This window comes from Ursus americanus, chromosome 14 (genome assembly GCF_024610735.1).
Source record: "Ursus americanus isolate L20-20 chromosome 14, mUrsAme1.1.p, whole genome shotgun sequence".
In the NCBI taxonomy this organism is placed as follows: Eukaryota; Metazoa; Chordata; class Mammalia; order Carnivora; family Ursidae; genus Ursus; species Ursus americanus.
The window spans coordinates 28,073,446-28,088,964 of NC_142140.1; the positions used below are offsets into that span (position 1 = coordinate 28,073,446).

General features: G+C 39.4%; 1 protein-coding gene across 1 annotated transcript in view; it reads left to right on the forward strand.

Moving 5' to 3' along the window:
- CADPS (calcium dependent secretion activator) overlaps positions 1-15,519 on the forward strand; it is a 799,713-nt gene that overhangs the window by 666,373 nt on the left and 117,821 nt on the right. The window lies entirely within an intron of this gene.

The window sequence follows — 15,519 nt, forward strand, 5'->3', positions numbered from 1 at the left end:
CATTACCATTTGGCTCTGAAGACATGGAATAAATTTCCACATTGCCACAGCCAGTTTACTATCCCAACGTATGTAGCCTCACGTTACTAGGAAGACAAGCCTGCTTTACCTCGAGCACCTCAACCAATAGCCAGGAAAGACACATCCAGGAAAAACTAGGTGGCTTCAGAAACCCAAAAAAGTTGGTGCTGTGGGGAAATTCACATGTGGAGAATCCCAAATTGACTGAGTTTATTTTAAATCAGACTGTCAGTTATCTTCATCTTCGCAAGCTAGATGACTCTGAAATATCTGTAGGATTTGTCCTGTGCTTTTCTTCTCTCTAACGCCGGTAGGTTTTATGAGATGCAACTTCAACATTTAGAACTAGGTAACAATAGCATTGTAGGTTTGAATATTTAACAGGCAACAAGGTTTTCATCACTTCCCATTGTTATAAGGTTTGCTAGCCTAGCACATGACCTTTTATTTACATAAAAAATATTTATGAAAACTCTGATACCTGGGGAGTATCTGTGCATAACTCTGCTTTTTATAAATATGTACACTTTGATGACTATCTGTTACAGCCTCTTGGACTGAATTCTTTAAAGAGAGAGAGAGAAGTTGCATTATATTCTCTGGGTTGTCACACTGTATTCTACATATGTTACTGAATAAGAAAGTGTTATAAAATAATGAAGTGTTTTTGTAAACTCCCTGGTAAACATCATCATGAATTATGATACACATTGTCTGGATTTCATATTGTAAGACTGCCACTTGATTCACAGTTAGGTTTATACATCTTGTCATGGAAACAGTTTTGGATTTCTTATTTTCTTTTCAGTTCCGATTTTCCTTATGCAAGTTTGCATTTTTTTTTTTTGCTTATTATTTTAGTTTGAATGCATTTGCTCTTGCTGTTTGATGCATCCTTCTTTTTCTTTCTTTTGTTTGTGCATGCATGTGTGCTCTTGATTCTCCTGTGGCTGACCACCCTCTGTGCATGCCCCATGCGACCACCCCCTCTCCAAAGTCAACAAATGCATGTATACCTTAGTGGGCTGCCACCAAATACAGACCCTCAAGGGAGCAAAACTCCCTCCCCATCTGAACCAGAGGCTAAAAAAGATACCAAAAAGGAATCCAAAAAAAGAAAAGATTACAAAACCCAGGCAAATCCAGAGCCCAAAAGGTAAGACATTATGTGTGCATTGGCTTGTGTTTTATAATAATATCTGTGACATTCCCCCCATTTGTGCCATGACTTACACCTTAGCAAACAGTGAGCTTTGTGTATTTCTGAAGCTTCTGTTCCTTTAAGGTTTTTCAAAGGTACACTTCAAAAGAAAATCCTAGCAATGGGCAAAATACCATGCATTAGGACTGAATTTGAGTCAGGTGTTTAGTGACTCTTAAAACATATTCATATTGAAAAAACTGAGCAATACGTAAACAGAATCATGAATCAGATTGCTTTTTTAGTGGCATCCAGTTAAGGGCCTGGTACCTTACCAAGTCATTCGTACTAAGCAATCCATGCTTTATAATTTTGAAATTATGTGTAAGGAGCAAATAGAATAGATTGTCATAAGCCGGGTCTATACATTTATAGTAGCCCCATCATTTTTAGCAAACCCTTCTCAGTTCTGCATTGATCTCATGAAGCAAAGCTATCTTTAGATAATGATTTATAATAAGAACACAAAATAAAACCTATCACTAATGGCTCTTAGTAGAATCACTTATATAATGAGGTCACCGTGAAGTCACTTTCAAGTTCTAAAATTATACTTATCCACTTCTGTTTTCTTTGTCCTTTAGGGCTGCTCTCATTGTGAATTGATAAAATGGCAAATCGGTGGCTTTTTCTCCTTTTAAACTTGATTTGCAATTATTTCTAGTGTTATCCTATGTCCTTCATCTTCTCTACCCTCACCACAAATTAACATTGACATTTAAAAAATTTTTTTTTAATTTTGTTGTGGTTTTGAAACTGACATTCTGACCCTGGCATTGCCAAGCGACACAAAGTTCACAAGCAGGTATGTTTTATGCTTTAGTATGAATTTGTTCACTGGATTATTTCTAAGTCCTGAAATATATACAGTTAACTTGTAGGCAGACTGAATGAAAATACCAACTTTCTCTTCCTAGAGTGTGGCAGGCTGTCAATCAACATGTCCAGATCTGTTAGTGAAGGTCAAAGAAAGCCCTGATTCCATGTGAACCCCTATTTTTCAAACTTTCAGTATGTAAGGATGGAGGTGAAGTGAAGTTTCTGTTTGCGTTTCCCTACGAGAGTCAGACTGCAAGGTAACGGTAGCTTGCTGCCAATAAAGCACATAGAGAATGTTACAGGTACCTCAAAGAAGCCTCTCTGGATGCTGTCCAAGGTGCTGCTTTTGCAGTGATCAGCGTTGAAACAGAAAGTAAACCGGCACACTTGATCGAGCCTGCCCTATGCCAGGAAAAACTATTAGAAAGGATCTTGAATAGTACTTTGAGAAGCTTATGTGTGTTCCAGGGTCTATGCGTGTATTGCATTGTTTAAAGCAGAAGAAATCATAATATTAAGTATCAGTTGTGTAGCACTCCGCAGTTTATACTTTAATACATTCCATCTGATTTGCTGTAACATTTTCAGGTCAGCTATTTTTTACATCCATTTTGCAGAGGATGAAACTGAATGTCTGCAGATATAAGTGGCAAACTCAGATATTCTGAGTCCAAAGCTCTTCTTCTTTTCACTACATCAGCATTGTGTATAGATTCTAGAGATCTGAGTATTAGAGTCTGTTTTGCCTGAATCTAAAATTATTGTATCTCATTTCTGTGCCTCTGTTTTCTCATCTGCAGAATGAACACATAGAATCATAGTATCTGTGATATTCCACCAACCTCTAAAATTATCTTCTATGGATTATAATAACAAATTAAATAAGCCATTGTCATATTCCATAAATAACGTTTAATTCAAGTAAGGATAATTGCTGCCACTTAATAAGTGCTTGCTATATGCCAGGCACTGCGTGAAGTGCTGTTTAGATTCATCATCTCATTTTATCCTTATTACATCCCCGTGAAGTATTATTATTATTATTAGCTTCATCTAACATCTGAGGAATTTGAGGCTCAGATAAGTTCAGTCACTTACTCTGTAGCAAACAAGTACTCAATCCTAATTCAAACACAGATAGTCTGACTTTGGAGCTTGTGTTTGTGGATGGTGTAAGATGCCAAATTCAGCCATTTGATATGAGTTTCAACATTTCCAGGGTAGATACTATAGCAGTCATCTGAATTAATTAAAGGGTTTTCCATTTTTGTCTTAAAGATGTCCAAAATCAGCATGGCTCCCGTGGTAATTTTGGCCTTGTGAAGAGAACCAGAGTGTATCTAGAGTTTCAGACCGCAGAGTCTCCCTTGAACATTAACAACCTTTTGGTATAGGGAAACCATTTTCCTAACCTCTTTCTCCAGGATAAACACTATTTGCATGTGGAGATATTATCTATTTTTTGGCCCAGATTAAGAAGGCAGTCATGAGTCATGGAAACAAATTGCCCTTTAATTGAATTTAACTGAACAATAGAACCCATTCCTATCATCACCTCACAACCAGCTTCAGATTAGGCATAATGTAGCTTTTTATATAATTATCAACTTCTTACCTATTAATAACTAGCAGACCCAAAGGTGGAGGCAGAGACCTGCCCTGTTATAGCTGGAAATCATAAATGACCACTCAGCTGCTGATGACTGAGTTTTTCCCACCTTCTCTGGAAGCCTGCACCACATCTCCATATGCCTATGTGAAGCCACAGCATCTAATCAAAAGTAGACACATCTGATCAATCAGGAAGATGATAGCTACTTATAATTCCAGGCACTGGAAGTTATGGGACCATCCACGTGTTCGGCATTTTTAGAACAGTGGTTCTTGACTGGGGAGAAGGTGGGGGTGATCTTTCCCCCTGGAGACATTTGACAATGTCTGGAGACATTTTTGATTGTCACCTTGGGGAGGGGAGGACAACAGTGGTACTAATGTCAGCTAATGGGTAGAGGCCAAGTCTGTTTCTAAATACCCTACAATGCACAGGAGAGCCCTCTGCAAACAAAATCCCAAAAGCAAACTCCCAGGTGATGGGCTGAATTTCTCCTTTTTACTTGGATTTTTTGTTTCTTTTTTGTGTCTAAAGGCGTAAGAGTTGCCACCACTGATTTTCACCTTGTGCAGTAGTTCTCACACTGTAGTGTACATGTAAATCACATAGGGAGCTTGTTAAAATGGAGAGTACTAGATCCTGTCCTCAGATAATTTGACTCAGCAAGCCTTAGATAGAACCAGGCATCTGTGCATTTAATCATTTCCTCCCCAGGTAATTATAAGGCATTTGGTCTTCAGATCTCACTTAGTTAAGGCCTTGGTTGTCAAACTTGGCTACACATTGGAATCACTTGGAGAGCCTAAGAAATGGTGATGCCCTAGCCCCACCTGCAGAGGTTCTGATTTAATTAATCGGGGATATGGCCTAAGCATCACATTCTAAAAATCTCCCCTAGTGATTCTAATATGTGGCAATGTTTAAGAACCACTGGTTGAGGGGGCGCCTGGATGGTTCAGTTAGTTGGTTGGCCAGCTCTTGATTTTGGCCCAGGTCATGATCCTGGAATGGAGCTCTGCATTGGGCTCTGCACCTAGCTGGGAGCCTGCTTGAAGATTCTCTCTCTCTTCCTCTCTCTCTGCCCTTCCCCCCACTCACGCTCTTTCTCTGTCTCTCTCTCTCTCAAATAAATAAAAAAATCTTTTAAAAAGAAAAAAAGAACCACTGATTGAGGGAACATTAGTTTGGGCCAGCTCTTTAAAACTGAATGCATTTTCTCAAAGAGAGAGAGAAAGAAAAAGAAAATGTGAGTATGTTCAGCTGGTTGCACTTGGCGATCATAAAACCCACAGATGTAAATCGCTATATCTTCTAATTTTTGAATCAGCTCCTAAGGTTGCAGTACTTAATTTTCACCATAATATTTGTAGTATTCTTTCTAGATGACATTTAGATTAGCGTCACTTTGGTCACTGTCCCGCAGTGACAAGGCAATCAAACAGCTCCCATGATTGCAAGTTGCGTCAATGTTCCTTGGATCCCTTTATTATTGGGATTGGAAATTTTTCTCATTTACATTATTATTTAACATTTCTTGAATGCCAGTGCTGCTCTTCACATATGGCCTGTGTAGAAAGTACATTGTATCAGCAATTAACAAATCCATAATGCCAACCGCCCCAATCCAAAGTAAGCTGCATAGATTAATGAGTCTGCAAGCAGATGTAAGAGAGCATGAGTTCTAGAAATCTTTGAAAATGTGTCCCAGGATTCCTTCGGGAGCTGTATCTGGAGCCAAGGTGCTGCTTCTGTGCAGAGACTCTCTGATCCCTGGAGTTAGATTTGAGTTACTGAACAATCCAATTAAACTCATTTTTCTCCTCTGTTACTCCACCAGTCCCCCTATGTCAGTGAGTAATTCCATCTACCTGGTTTCCCAAGCCAGAACCATGGGAGCTGTCCTAGACTCGTCCTTCTCCCTCAGCACATCACAGGGATTCAGTTACTGTGCCCCGTCAATGCCCTTAAGTATCTCTCAAGCCCATCTACTACTCCTTCTCTTTAGTGCCACTACCAGAGTTCAGGTATCTATCTTCTCTCCCCTGGACCACAGCAAATGCTTTGTTGACCATGTCCTTGCCTCCAGCGTTGATTCCTCATTCCCAATCCGTGTTGCATAATATTTTCTTTCATTTCTTTTTTGTGAATGCTTTCCTGGAAGTAAATCAGTCATTTTTGTACATGTCAGTATTTCTCTTTCACTCCAATCTCACTTTTCTCCCTGTTCTCCCCCTCTCTTCTTTCTCTTCCCTCCTTCCTCTCATCCCTGTCACACACGTACCCTCCTTAAGATATTATGTCTAGTGCTTTTTAACTCTCCCTCCCCAAAAGATGGAGAAAGAGAGAAATGTGCAGCAGGGACTGTTCGGTTTTACTGAGCTCTGAATACAGCACTTGATTAGCGGGCAGGCATGAATGGGGGATGACAGTGGCCTCCACATTCTTGGTATAATGTTACACACTCACATAGGACATTAGCGTACTTGGGGCATGTGACTGGTTGGCCTTCCAGCTTTGAGCAGGTGTTGGCCTTGCATATATAACTGAGTCATGCTCTTTAAATTCTAAAGAAGCAACTTCATCTAATAGGAAGTACTTGTAAGAGGGGCGGAGGGTGTAATCAAGCACATTTCAAGCAAAAGTCTGCATCCTAAAGAGGAATTCTCTTTAGATTTATAGTCAAACTTCTAATCCACGTGACTCCATTCCTAAAGGAAATTTGCCCCACGAAAACAGCAGATTTTCCAACTCAGACATAAAATCTTGTAAAATATGCTGAATTATCTATTCCATTGGAGCAATCTTTCTGGCCCATAGCAAATCATCAAATAATATACATTTCCTTTCTAAAATTTCAACATGTGTCCTCATCCTATGGTCATTGAATTCACTGGGGTAAAAACGTATTTTCAGATGTCACACACTTTCCAGGGTGGGTGTGATACCAAAAAGCCACACATATTATTGGTCTAACCACTCAGAAGTCTATACATAAGGAGTTAAGGGTAGAATCTAAAGCCTAATTGTCTGTGTTTGTCTAGAAACGACAACAACAACAACAACAAAAACCCATCTCTTCTCTTATTCCTCAAAGAGAAAAATCTGTATAGTACCAATTTTGGAAATTGATCCTTCTCTGGGAAAAGAAATACGTGCTTTCCTACAATGCGTACATTTTATACGATTTTTGTACTCACCTCTTGGGTTCTCCATTCAGCACCTGGACTGAGTCTAAACCACTTTGACTAGTGTCCCTTTATTAATAGCATCCATATTCTTTGAGATTTGTTTGGTAGGGAGAAACTTCAAACACTCCCATCTTTAGAGAGAGCAAAGATAACTTCTGATATTGTTGCGTTTTAGCTACATGGTTAGAAAAACAGAAAAAAGTCAAAGAAGACCTCACTGATATATTTTTGCCCTCTCCAAGCCTCTTTTTCAAATTAATAGTAGCCAACCTCAAGAAGCTTCAATGCCCATTCGTAAGGTTGTAGCAACTGCCTGTTGTTGCTTCCTGTCTTAGTCTTTGTGAAACAAACACTTTGATATATTTGTTTTAGCAGCGTGTCTGAGCCCCAGGGCATCAGGGCGTAATTAGAAAAAGGGTTTGGGCTGGAGGGAAAGGAGAGGAAAGGGAAAGGCTGGGCTTTCATAATGAAGCAGTGACTATTGGATGTGAGAGTCCTAATTACAGTGCATAATTAAGCTAGAGATTATACAAGCCATCCAGATGAGCAAGCAGGGATGTCTCCTTTTGAGATGATAATGCTTTGGTGTTATCTTGAATTTGTAGTTATTAGCCACTTGAAAGAGACAAAGGAAAATATTCCACTCTAGGATTAAATTCAGAGGTATCACTCTAAAAGTTATAAGGATAAAGAGTTGCTAGGAGAAGTCCGTTTAAAAGAGAGAGAGGCTAAGAGAGTGTGTTTGGCCTAAATGTTCTATTTAGGGAGCATTGCAAGGAACATCTACTGAGATATTCTGTCCCACTCTGGCCCTTTAAGCTCTCGTGTTTCTGGGCTGGAACAATTTAGTAGCAAGTAGGATTCAGTTATCATGCTTGTTTAAGGACATTTTCAGGGATCCATAATGCGGTCTGCAGGCATGCATCCATTTGGAGAGGGAGAATATATCATGTTTACGGTGCCTGCACCAGCATATGTGGACATTTGCATTTGGAGAGAAAGTATATTCCCACTTCAGCTGGAGTTTTACCCCTTGTTGGTAGTGATTGGAGCTTAAAGCTGGCTGTATGCAGAGAAGTGGACCAGACACTCTTCCTCTTTTGAATCCATGCATTTTCTTTCCCACCTGGGTTCTACACTTGATCACCAAATAGATGCAATATCAGAACACATCTGTCACTGTAAGTTTTGAATTAATTTAGTAACCTGACCTTGAAAAGATACCTAGCCTTCCAAACAAGGGTTCTGTGTCCCAGCTTTCAGCATAATGTGGAGAACTGTGCTAGCTGGGTAACAAAAGGCCAGGAATCTGTGTGCTCACCTGGGTGTGTAGGGACAGTTCAACGACGCAACGAGATTAAATTCGCTTTCACAAAGCACATTGCCACTTGATTTCTTTGACTAGATTATTCACACTTAATTTCAAATATCAAAATAAAATCTTTCACATTAAAAGCCTAGGACTTAATCATATTCGATTACTCCAATAATAAACATTAATTCATAAGCTCCAGCCCGGAAGCATTTGGGGAATGGGAGAATACTCTGTGTAACTAGTAACTTAAAGGATGGGCAGCTGGGTTATGGTAGTTTCAGTCTGACAAAAGAAAAAAAAAGGAAAGACACAACTCTAGATAAATTATTATTTGTGACATGGCTCAAGATGGGAGAGTGTGAGGAGAGTGAAGGTGACAGAACTGCAGCTGACCATGATGACAAGGACTTGAAGAGCAGCCGACATGACATCTTTCCTATCGTGCTGCCGAAAATGTCAACTTTGTGAAGGACAGTGAGAAAATGGGTTGCCGAAAACTTGAAAGGTGGATTTGAGAGATGCCTGCTTTGTCAGATGTGATATAGTCTGTTGTGGCTGAGAGATCCACTTCTGGTGGCAGTGGTGGCCTGCAGGTGGGGGAGCGCCCAGTCTCTGACAGGGCTCCAAAAATGACGGCACCTGACCTGCAGATCGTCTCAGGCTTGCAGGATCATGATATGCAAGAAGTGAGTGGTTAGCCAGTGTGCAGTTAGGTGGAACCAGAGACCTGGGACCACATTTCCTTGTCGTGTGTGTGTGTGTGTATGTGTGTGTGTGAGATCCTAAAGCTAGGTTCAAAAGTCATCAAACGCTTCTACTATTAAAGCACATATCCCCTCCTTCTACTAAGAAGTAGGAGACATGTGCTTTATGAACTCACATCAGTTCAGTATAAGTAACGAACAGTAAATCTGAATCATCTGTCATCTAAGTTTTTTGGGGAATGATGATGGGAGCCTCAGAGAAAGGGAGGGGAAAACTGGAATCAAGGCAGCTACAGAAAAGTAGGAAACAGGACAGAAGCAACCCTTAACGACATGTTATAATAACCTGGGGAGCTTTAAAAGCAACAAATCTCTAGGCCCACTGCATAGGAATTGAATCAATAGCTTGAGGATGAGACCTCCCAAAGCTTTCATATGTACAGATTTGAGTACAGCCAAAAATTAAGAACTACCGACCTGTGAGGACAGTCTGTTTGGTCAGGGCACAGCTGCTAGGGTGCGCAAATCACAGCTGTTTCTTCTATCTATGCATTATTTACTCAATGTAAAGGTTCCAGAAAAGCGTGTCCAGTTGGCTGAGCTTAGGTCATAGTCCAGCTTAGATGCACAGTGGCCACGAAAGGCAGGAATTGGCTTGTGGGAAGGCCCTTAGTATAAACAGCAGGAAAACAGGATCCCAATTTACCCTTCCCCTGAAGAGTACCCGCAGTGAGGCCAAGGTCATTCTTCCAAAGGACATTCAGGTGTTGTTAAAAGGTGACAGTGGATGCTAAGAAGCAAAAAAAAACAAGAGGGCAGAAAATGCACCATTCAGGACACAGGAGGATGAGGGATTCGGGGCTTCTAAACACGTGTTCTAAGGAAAGATGCATCTCAGCCTGCGATTTACTAGCTAGGAATTTAAAATCCAACTTTATCCCTCTTCTCTCATTCTTTGTGACTCCTTAAGTGTTAAAAGTATGGAGAAAGGAACAAGATGCTGAGCCAGTTTTATGACAATTATAGAATCACCTCCAAATGTTTCCAGAAAGAAAAACAAAACAAAACAAAAAACACAAAAGCACGGCTTCTGAGAGACACCAATACAGTTTCTCTACTTATTTTACAACCAGCATTGCTTGGGATGACACCTTGAAACCGTGCAAACACCACTTCTGGAAGGAATTGTGACTTTGTAAGTGGACTGTTATGCTTGGAGATCTCTGCTTCTAAACTCACTCCAGTCCAAGGGAAATTGGTAACCTTGAATCAGACATACCCTTTTAGCCACTAATAAAAGAGCCACCCACCAAATATTTTCTTGCTCGAAAGCAGAGGTTCTCAAGGTGTGGTCCCTGAACCGGCAGCATTAGAGAACTTGCAGATTCTCAGGGTACCTGGGTGGCTCAGTTGGTTGGACGGCCAACTCTTGATTTCGGCTTGAGTTGTGATCCCATGGTTGGCTCTGCAGTAGCTAGGGAGTCTGCTTAAGATTCTCTCTCTCCTCTCCCTCTGCCCCGTCTCCCAGGCTCTTGTGCTTGCTCGCTCTCTCTCTCAAATAAATAAATATTAAAAAAAAAAAAAAAGAAAGAAAAAGGAAAAAGAAAAGCAAATTCTCAGCCCCATGCTCCAGGTAATTCTGAGGCATGCTCATGTTTGAGGGTTACCTCTCTAGGAAAAGTATTTCATTGCTTCTGTGAGAACAGGTTCCCCAAAATATTGAGCCAGGATTTTTAATTAGCAGCTCTATAGAAATCTAAGCCCGTATAATTAACATTGACAAATTATAGGGGTCAACAGAAGAGAAATTGATATTTGATAGAATTTTCAAAAATAATTGTGTGAAACTAAACCCCAAAAAAGGATATTTTTAGTTTTCAACTGATATAGTTCCAACCTGTGATCTTTGACAAATTCTATTATTCCTGCATGTCTCTTCTTCAATTTGTAAAATAACATTCTCTATCCCCTGTATCATTTCAGCGCAATTCTGGCAGCTGCAAACAAATTTGCAGTCAGTGTCAAGATCGTGACTTTTTTAATCACCTATTTTTCTTGGTGAATTCTGTATTACTTACCTTCCAGACATAAAGTTAGTTTGTTTCATTTATTTTAAGAGAAAACCATTCACACTGATATAGGCAATTAAGAAGCAAACAAATTTTTTTAAAGATTTTATTTATTTATTTGACAGAGACAGCCAGCGAGAGAGGGAACACAAGCAGGGGGAGTGGAAGAGGAAGAGGCAGGCTCCCAGCGGAGGATCCTGATGTGGGTCTCGATCCCAGGACTCCGGGATCATGCCCTGAGCCGAAGGCAGGCATTTAACGACTGAGCCACCCAGGCATCCCAAGAAGCAAATTTAAGCAAAGACTACAACAATAATTTTTAGTCATTTACCTTTTTTGAATAGTGAGATTAATAGTGCTCAGAAAGGAGTCGAAGGAGAGATTGTCGGGGAAGTGGAAGTGGCTGCTACCTTAAATAACCACAGATGTGAATCATCAGAACAAAAGGGAAAGAAACATAATCAAATTTCATGTTTGTAATAATACCCTTTGAGGTGAGGATTAACAGGCCAGGCACACATTAAATGCTTAGTTTTTATCATCTCAAACACAAATCTAAAAGTTACTTTCTAATTGCCTAATAATTGCCTTAGCCGGCTTGTTGAGTGAAGAATGGATGGTTTTCCTCAGGGATGTTTATCTCTTAATTATAGTCACACACATCTCTGGGCTGCCCATGTGAAATGGTTTCCATGCTTTTTTTTTTTTTTTTAAGATTTTATTTATTTTTTTTGACAGAGAGAGAGACAGCCAGTGAGAGAGGGAACACAAGCAGGGAGAGTGGGAGAGGAAGAAGCAGGCTCCCAGCGGAAGAGCCTGACGTGGGGCTTGATCCCAGAACTCCAGGATCATGCCCTGAGCCGAAGGCAGACGCTTAATGATTGAGCCACCCAGGTTTCCATGCTTTTTCCTGTCATGGAAACCCCTCTCTGATTTGTAAATTATATTTTAAAAGATTATATTTATGTATTTACTTATTTATTTTTTGAGAGAGAGAGCAGGTGCCCATGCTAGCAGGGGGAGAGACAACAGGAGAGGGAGAGAGAGAGAATCTCAAGCAGACTCCTCACTGAGCATGAAGCCCAATGACTCAGGGCTCAATCCCAGGACCCTGAGACCATGACCTGAGCCAAAATCAAAGAGCCAGTCACTCAATCAACTGCACCACCCAGGTGCCCCTGATTTGTAAATTATATTTAATAGCATTTTTCTCTGGGCTAATTCCCTGCTAAGAAACAAAATGCTTATAATGGCTTCCATTTTCCCAAATCAAGTGTGTACATGCACACATCAGTTGTATAAATGTGTTCAGTGCATTAGTGAGCTATATTTTGTGTAAACAAAATCTAAATCTAAAAACCACACCTAAAGAGAGTTGTAGATTATAATAGAAACATGAGAAGTTACCATAAAAAACTGTCACGTGTATCTTGTGGAGGCCAGTGAATTCATCCTGAGATTTAAATACAGATTCATGGACATTTCATGGTAAAAAGAAAAAAAAATGTTGTTAAATAAACTTTGTATATTAACATTTAAGATTTTTCCATAAAATATGAAAATAAGGGCATATTCATGGATTCCAACAGCCTACCTGATGTTTTCTGTTTGGCCTTCTTTCTTCCTTTAAGTTCAGGGGATTGTGAAGGAATGGATGTTATAGAATTTTACTGTTCAGGGTGTATTTTATAATGTGGGGGAGGGGAAGTTTTCTTGTTTGTTTGTTTTTTTCCCCCAAGTAGGGCATTTTTAGTATTTAAAAAGAAGGGAAGCTGACCAATTAACCCCTAACAGGAGGTGCATTGCTGTCATTTGCCAAGTCTTTTGTGCAGTCAGACTGGTCTAGTATACAGGATTTTCCCAACTTATGCTGGATCCTTGAGAAGCCCTATAAATAGGACCATTTGTTTGGTCTCAAGATGACTTGCATTTGCAAACTGAAGAATGTTCCAATAGAAGTTTCATGGTGACACACCAATCTGCAAACTGGCTCAGCCAGTAGTCAAAACAAGTCACTACGGGATCTGGGAAGCTGAAGTCTTTGAATGGGTCAGATTATCCTACGTCTAATTTGGCACAGATAAATTTGGGCTATAAATATGCAGCTTCCCTTTGTATTTTCAACTTGAATGGTCCAAAGCAAATAGGAAAAATGTGTGTGAACCTAATGGTGATTTAGAAATATGAGAATACGGTGATTAAACTGAAATTCACTAATTTTTGCTAGGGTCCTTCTTTTTATTAAAATGAGCAATGGTTACTAGCATTGAAAGCATCATATGTAGTTTGTTCTCTTCCTTTCTAGCTCTGTTGAGGTATTAACATATACCACGTATCAGTTTAAGGTATAGCATGTGATGATTCAATACACATATATATTGTGAAATGATTAGTATGACAAGGTTAATTAACACCTACATCCCCTCACATAATTACCATTTTTTTTGTGTGGGTGATAACATTTAAGATTCTCTCTTAACAGCTTTCAAGTATATAAATACAGTACCGTTCATTGTAGTCATCATGCTGTACATTACTCATCTTATAGCTGGGAGTTTATACCCTTCAGTCAACAGCTTCCTGTTTCCCCCACCCCTCAGGCCCTGGCAACTACCATTCCAGTCTCTATTCTTATGAGTGTGACTTTTTCAGATTCAACATGTAAGTGAGAACACAGAGGATTTGTCTTTCTCTGTCTGACTTATTTCCCATAGCATAATGCACTCAGGTTCCATCCATGTTGTCACAAGCAGGGTTTCCTTCCTTTTATGCCATCTATCTATCTACCTATCTATCTCTTTATCTATCTATCTTTATTTATTTATTTATTTATTTATTTATGCATTCACTTAGATACTTAGGTTTTTTCCATCTCTTGGCTGTTGTAAATAATGGCTGTTGTAAATAATGCTGCAATGAACACAGGGGTGCAGATATATCTTCAAAACCGTGCTTTCCTTTCCTTCAGATGTATACGCAGATGTGGAATTACTAGATCATGTGACAGTTCTATTTTTAACTGTTCGAGGACCCTCCATACTGCTTTCTACAGTGGCTGCATCAGTTTGCATTCTCACCAACAGTGCACAAGGGTTCCCTTTTCTCCACATCGTCACCAACATTTGTTGTCTTTTGGATACTAGGCATTCTGACTGATGTGAGGTGATATCTCATTGTGGTTTTGATTTGCATTGCCCTGATGCTTACTGTTGTTTTTATGTATCTTTTGGCCATCCGTGGGTCTTCTTCGGAAAAATGTCTGTTCAAGTCCCCCGCCCATTTTTAATTGAATTATTTGGGGTTTTGCTATGGAGTTTTATAACTTCTGTATTTCTATTATCTATTATCAGAGAAATGGTTTGCAAATATATTCTCCCATTTCATAGGTTGCCTTTTCATTTTGATGTGCAGAAGCTTTGTAGTTTGATGTAGTCCCACTTGTCTGTTTTTCTTTTGTTGCTTGTACTTTTAGTGTTATATTAAAAAATCGTTGCCAAGGCCAATGTCAAAGAGCTCTTTTTCCCTATGTTTTCTTCTAGGATTTTTACAGTTTCCGGTCTTATAGTTAAACCTTTAATCCATTTTGAGCTCATTTTTGGGAGCCATGTAAGATAGGAGTCCAGTTTTATTCTTTTGCATATGAATATCCCGTTTTCCCCAACACCATTTATTGAAGAGACTATTTTTCCCCATTTGTGTATCTTTGGTTCCCCTGTCAAAAATATTTGTTGACCATATATGCAAGGGTTTATTTCTGGGCTCTCAGTTCTGTTCTCTTGGTCTGTGTGTCTGTTTTCATGCCAGTACCATAGAGTTTTGATTACTGTAGCTCTGTAATAAAGTTTGAAATCAGGAATGGTGATGTCTCCCACTTTGTTCTTTATCAGGATTGCTTTGTCTATTTAGGTCTTTTGTGATTCCATATAAATTTTAGGATTGTTTTTTCTATTTCTGTAAAAATTGCCATTGGAATTTTGATAGGGATTGCATTGAATCTATAAATGGCTTGTAGTAGTATGGACATTTTAACAGTATTCTTCCAATCCATGAATACAGGATATCTTTCCACTGATTTGTGTTTTCTTTAATTTCTTTCATCAATGTCTTTTACTTTTCATGATGTTTTGTAATTTGTTTCTTCAGTTAATACATGAGTGCTTAAATTAATCTGAACATCTATAATTGTAAGCTGGAAATTGAGTCACTTAAGAACATTGAACACTGAGAAAGATATTTACAAGGCACCTGGTTTTCATAGAAGTTTGTGTGCATCATTCAGAGATCCCAAGCCTAAGTGCCTACAAGAGAGATAGGTACTACAAATTAGAGATGTGGACAGGTGAGTGCCTGCCCCAGCTAAGGAAGAAGTTGTTACTTGGCACTTACCAATTAATGCCAGTGTTCCGAATTTTCAAAAGAATTGCGTTATAAAATTTTCCTGACTTGAAAGTGCAGGCAAAGAGTTCAAAATCTTAAGAAGCTGTGAGCCAAACAAAAGGTCTAGAAACTGGGCCTTACAGCCACCGGTTGGTACATTTTACCATTTCACAATAAGTGAGCGACAGTTCTACAAATGTCTCCAGACGATAA